The following is a 6,773-nucleotide window of genomic DNA, read 5'->3' as shown; positions in this document are numbered from 1 at the left end:
GGCCATGAGTGGGGATCTGCCCTGCCATACATACTGTAGCTGGAGATACCAGTCGCTATCTCTGAGGAGAGGCCACAGTGATGCCAGGAGAGAAAGGAAAGGAAAAAAGCAAAAAAAGCTGAAAACAAGAGTCTTCTACTGGAGATAGATGTCTCCTTCTAGAGACAAGAGGGCTAACTCTAGACCTCTGGGACCCTTCCTGCACCTTCAGGATACCTGTAGCAGGCAGTAGGCACACCCAAAGCCTCAAGTGCTAAGCATATGCCTCCTTGCACACCTCTGTTCCAACTCTGCCATCACTCTTTGCCCCTTTGTGGTGTGTATGTGTGTTTGTTTTAATCCAATCTTAGCAGTGAGTCACATTGTCAGGGAAACTAAAACCTTCTGCTATATCGCCACCTTCTGGAAAACAAAAATAAGGCTTCTAATTACCAACCTGGTAAACTGATTCTGAATCAAAGTAAAGAAAAATCTTGCCTAAATAATAAAGGTCTTTCTTGCTTCAAATGTAGTGGCAGAGGCACTTTTCATCAATACCATGAAACATCAGAATATGGTATCGCAAAAAGAAAATGAAAATTTTCTAGTAACTGGATGCAAAGTCATGGAATATTACAATCCAACTGATAATTTAAAATAGTTGCTATGAATAAATCTAATGAGCTACAAGGAAACTCAGAAAGTCAATACAATGCTCATAGATCTAAAATCAGTGAACAGGAGGAGTACTTTACCAAACAGACTGGAATTCTAAAACTTAACCAAACAAATACTGGAGCTGAATAACTCAATAAATGAAATGGAGAGTGCATCAGATGCATTGGAAATAGGGAAGATAACATGGAAGAGAGAATGAGTGACCTGGAAGGTAGAAATATAGAAGTAATTCAGGTGGGAGAGCAGAACCAAGATTTTTAAGAAGTGAAGAAACTCTACAAGAACTGACTTCGTTTAAAAAGACAACATAAGAATAATGGGTATTCCAGAAGGAGAAGCAAGGGAGGAGGGAAGAGAGGGTTATTTTTTAAAAGAATAGGTGATAACTTCCCAAACCTGGGGAAAGAACCAGATATACAAGTCCACGAAACTAATAGAACACCTTATTATCCCAACACAAAAATACCTCTCCAAGACACATTATATTAAAATTGTCAAAAATCAACTATAAAGAAAAAACTTAAAGGCAGCCAGGGAGATTTAAAAAAAGAAGAGAAGAAAGCAATCTACAAACAAATCAGTATGCCACTATTAGGCTATTGGCAGATTGGCAGATTTCTCATCAGAAACCCTATAGGACAGGAGAGAGTAGAATGACATACTCAGAATATTTAAAGATAAAAACTGCTAGTCATGAATACTCTATTGAGCAAAAGCAATCTTTAGATATGAAGGGTAGGGGCTCCTGGATGGCTCAGTCAGTTGAGCGTTCGACTTTGGCTCATGGTTCATGGGTTCAAGCCTTGCATCAGACTCTATGCTGACAGGTCAGAGCCTGTAGCCTGCTACCGATTCTGTGTCTCCCTCTCTCTCTCTGCCCCTTCCCTACTTGCATTCTCTCTCCCTCTCTCTCTCTCTCTCAAAACTAAACATTAAAAAAAAATTAGACATGAAGGGTAAATAAAGGCTTTCTCAGACAAACAACAGCTGAAGGAGTTCACCACCACTAGACCTGCCTTACAAAGAATGTTTAAAGCACTTCTTCATGCTGAAACAAAAAAACAAAAGTATACAAAATTCTGATTTTGTGATTAAGGTAATAGTCAGGGGGTTCCTGGGTGGCTCAGTCAGTTGAGTGTCCATCTCTTGATTTCGGCTTGGGTCATAATCCCAGAGTCATGGGATTGAGCCCCTTGTCAGACTACACACTGATCATGGAGCCTGCTTAGGATTCTCTCTCTCCCTCTGCCTCTCTCCCCAACTTATGTGCTCTCTCTCTCTCTCTCTCTAAAATTAAAAAAAAGATGATAGAATTAGAATACTCTGACTCTTTTTTAGAATAGTGTATTAAACTCTTAACTATAGAATAAAATTAAAGGAAAAGAGTATTAAAAATAGCTACCTACTATAATTTGCTAACACAATCACAGCATAAAAAGAATATCTGACCTCAAAAATATAAAAGGGGAAAAGTAAAAGGATGAAAACCTTAAAGGCAAATGAAGATAAATTGCTATCTACAGAAAAATACTATTTTATCTATGAGATGTTTTATGCAAACCCCATGGTAACCACAATGCAAAACTATAGAGCAGACACAGGAAACATAAGAAAGGAGGGAGGAGTAGCAAATCACCATGGACAATCACCAACTTACAAAGATAGACAGAAACAGAAGGAAAAAGAAACAATGGAGAGACAAAACAACCTGAAAGCAAAGATAAAATAGCAGTGCATTTTATCTCTGTACATTACATATCAATGTGCATATCATTGTACATAACATTACATATCAATAATCAAAATGTAAGTGGATTTTACTCACCAGTCAAAAGGCAGGGTAGCTAGATGGGTTAAAAAAAAAAAATAGACCCAACTATATGCTGCCTACAGGAGACTCATTTCAGCTCTAAATACACATAAAGGCTCAAGATGAAAGGATGGAAGATGATTTCCAAGCAAACAAAAATGAAAAGAAGGTAGACTTAGCCATACTTATATCAGACAAAATAGACTTCAAGCCAAAAAGGGTGATAAGTCACAAAGAAGGTCATTTTATAATGATAAAGGGGTCATTATATCAAGAAGATATAGCAATCATAAGTATATACACTCCAAACACACAAGCACCAAAATATATTAAGCAAGTAATAATAGATCTTAAGGGAGAAATAGAAAACAATAAAATAGTTGTAGGAACTTCAATATCCCCATTATCAGCAATGGATAGATCATCCAGATAAAATCAAAAAGAAAACAGTGGAACTGAACCACACTTTGGAACAAATGGACCTAATGCAGGACATTCCATCCACAGCAGCAGAATACACATTCTTCTCAATTGTACAGGGGACATTCTCCAGGATAGATTATATAATAGGCAAAAAGAAAAAAAATTCTTAGCAAATTTAAGAAGATTGAAGTCATACCAACTATCTTCTCTGACCACAATGGCATGAAACTAGAAATTAACAAGAGGAAAATGAGAAGATCTACAAATACGTGGAAACTAAACAACACACTTTTAAGCAACCACTGGATCAAAGAAAACATAATGAAAAGGAAAATAAAAACATTATCTCAAAACAAATGAAAATCGGAGTGCATCAAATATTGTGGCATATAGCAAGAGCAATTCTTGGAAAAAGTTTATAAAAACAAATGCATATATTAAGAAATTAGAAAATTCTCAAATTAAAAAACCTAACTTTACACTTTAAGGAACAAGAAAAGAGCAAACTAAGCCCATAGTTAGCAGAAGAAAGGAAATACTGTGGATCAGAGTGGAAATAAATGAAAGAGCCCAAACAACAGAAAGGATTATCAAAACTAAGATGTCCTTTGGAAAGATAAAAATTGACAAACCTTTAGCTAGACTAAGAAAAAAAAAGAAAACTCAAATAAATACAATTATAAGTAAAAGAGGTAACATTGCAACTTATACAAGATGGTGAGACTGCTATAATTATATGCCAACAAATTACATAAAATTTATCCTCAAAGAAATGGATACATTTCTAAAAACACACAAACTATCAAAACTGAGACAGGAAGAAATAGAAAATCTGAACAGAGAAATAACTAGTAAAGAGATTGAATTAGTAATCAAAAAGCTCTTGTACACTCACTTGCCATGAGTATTTATTATGTAACAAATACAAAAGTAGAAAATTTTAAAGGATAAAATAAAAAATAAGTTAAAAATCAAAGGAGTACCTAAAATTTAAGCCTATTTAACCACCAGGCCACAGACTTTATCTTCTAGGCTACACTTAGGGAATGTTCTCAAAGGGAGGGCAGTACAGGGCTTGACATATAGGCATTGAGGTAGTACACTATTCAAAAGTACTACCTCCCTACATGTTAGACTTTTGCTAACTTGCATGAGTGTGGAAGAGAAGGAATAGAGATCCTGAGGCTTCCAAATGAGTCTTGGAAAGAGGAAAAGAAACCTTCCTACATAAGCACTGACCCTTAAAGTTTGCACATAGGATCTCATACACATGCTCAAACACACACCACACACACACACACACACACACACACACACACACACACACACGGCTAAGTCCTGGCCAGTCCTCACCTGCCCTAAAGGTCACAGAACTCAATTCCTGACCTCCAAAGAAGGTGGCAGGAGGGGTGTCAGGAATGTGTGCAGTGCTAGTGGCAGGTACACACGGAAGTTAGAAGGGCATGAATGGGTAAGGGAGTGGGTGTGTGCACACAACCAGCTACTCCCACATAGGGCTCTGCAGATTGGATAATAAAATTGTCAAAGAAATTGGACTTAAAAAAACGAATCTCTTCTAATTCAAACAGAGGTGTTCATGGGTGAGTGGGGGGTCCTAACCCTGAGGCCAGACCTGGAAATACGACACAACACAAGAAGGAAGGAAGAGGAAAACATATGACAAACGAAGCAGGCAAATCAGGCACTAGCTCACAAAATGACTCAGGCCAGTGGGACAAGAGAAGGCAGGAGACAAGGAGCAGAGAAGGGATACTCGGGTGTCTCTGAAGAATGTTGCCTCTTGTTGCTGCTTTCCTAGACTGCCTCAGCTCAAATTCCTATGTAGCCACTCACTGTACTGTGACCATGGACAAGTTGTTTAAACTCCAAGTGTCTCAATTTCCTCATCTGCAAAATGGACATGAAGATACTACATTTGTCATAAGGTTTATGTGTGGTAATATGTGTGTTAAATAAATTAATGCATGTAAAGGACATAGAAATAACATTCAAGAAATGATATCATCAGGATCATTTTTATTATTATTCACAGTTTATTAGCAAGTTCTCAAGGCTGTGGATTGCTTTGTACCAAAGCCAGTCCTTCTGCCTGGCTCCTGTCCATGCCATGAGAAATCAGTAAGCACCACTACATCCTTCCAAATCTGTATGTCCTAAGTGATCTTCCAGCAGGACCAGAGCACATTGGAGAGGGACAGGCCCTGACAGACACCTGGGGCTCAAAAGAAAACTCTGTGCTGTTTTTCATCTCCATTTTCTAAGTCAGCAGGCAAAGGACAATATCCAAAACCATGAAGCCACTCACCTAGGAACTTGGCCAGGTGCACAAAAGAGAGTGCATGACGTGCAATTAATCATGCACAATATTACAGTTGAATACAGTAGTATGAACTGCCAGTTAGGTATTTCATACCATAACACATTAAGGGAATTGTCCATAGAAGCTAAAATTTTTATTAAAACCCAATGCAAAACACTGTCCCTAAATTCTAAGCTTCTGGGCAAAACACTTTCCAGTGGTATCATGATTTAAAAATTTGTGTTAAGTAAACGCTTTTGTTAAAAAGTGAATCTGGTAACATCAATATATCCCAAACTAAACCCAAGACAATGTTTCCGGTTTAGGAGATCCGGATCCACCATCAATAACACAAAAAGCTTCTCGAACTCCTCCAAATCATAATGAACCTAACGTAGAAGCACAAGATTATGAGTATTAACAAGCTTACCAGGACAAATGTGATACACATCATAGCAAAACCCCCATGGCATCAAAACTAATGATGAAGCTACACATAGTTGAGCAGGGTGCTGCAGCAGCTGGCAGAGCAGCATGGTATACAGATATAAGCCACAGAGTAATTGTGTTTAAGTAGAGTTACCATGCACACTATGCACCTAGGGATTGTGCAGGCATCTCCGATCGCATTTTTAATGACTGTTCAGATGAAGACAGGATGATTAATGATATACGTTCTCATTTTTTTTCAATATATGAAGTTTATTGTCAAATTGGTTTCCATACAACACCCAGTGCTCATCCCAAAAGGTGCCCTCCTCAATACCCATCACCCACCCTCCCCTCCCTCCCACCCCCATCAACCCTCAGTTTGTTCTCAGTTTTTAACAGTCTCTTATGCTTTGGCTCTCTCCCACTCTAACCTCTTTTTTTTTTTTTTCTTCCCCTCCCCCATGGGTTTCTGTTAAGTTTCTCAGGATCCACATAAGAGTGAAACCATATGGTATCTGTCTTTCTCTGTATGGCTTATTTCACTTAGCATCACACTCTCCAGTTCCATCCACGTTGCTACAAAGGGCCATATTTCGTTCTTTCTCATTGCCATGTAGTACTCCATTGTGTATATAAACCACAATTTCTTTATCCATTCATCAGCTGATGGACATTTAGGCTCTTTCCATAATTTGGCTATTGTTGAGAGTGCTGCTATAAACGTTGGGGTACAAGTGCCCCTATGCATCAGTACTCCTCTATCCCTTGGGTAAATTCCTAGCAGTGCTATTGCTGGGTCATAGGGTAGGTCTATTTTTAATTTTCTGAGGAACCTCCACACTGTTTTCCAGAGTGGCTGCACCAATTTGCATTCCCACCAACAGTGCAAGAGGGTTCCCGTTTCTCCACATCCTCTCCAGCATCTATAGTCTCCTGATTTGTTCATTTTGGCCACTCTGACTGGCGTGAGGTGATATCTGAGTGTGGTTTTGATTTGTATTTCCCTGATGAGGATCGATGTTGAGCATTTTTTGTGCCTGTTGGCCATCCAGATGTCTTCTTTAGAGAAGTGTCTATTCATGTTTTCTGCCCATTTCTTCACTGGGTTATTTGTTTTTCGGGTGTGAAGTT

This window comes from Panthera leo, chromosome B1 (assembly GCF_018350215.1).
Source record: "Panthera leo isolate Ple1 chromosome B1, P.leo_Ple1_pat1.1, whole genome shotgun sequence".
In the NCBI taxonomy this organism is placed as follows: domain Eukaryota; kingdom Metazoa; phylum Chordata; class Mammalia; order Carnivora; family Felidae; genus Panthera; species Panthera leo.
This window is presented reverse-complemented; position numbering follows the sequence as displayed.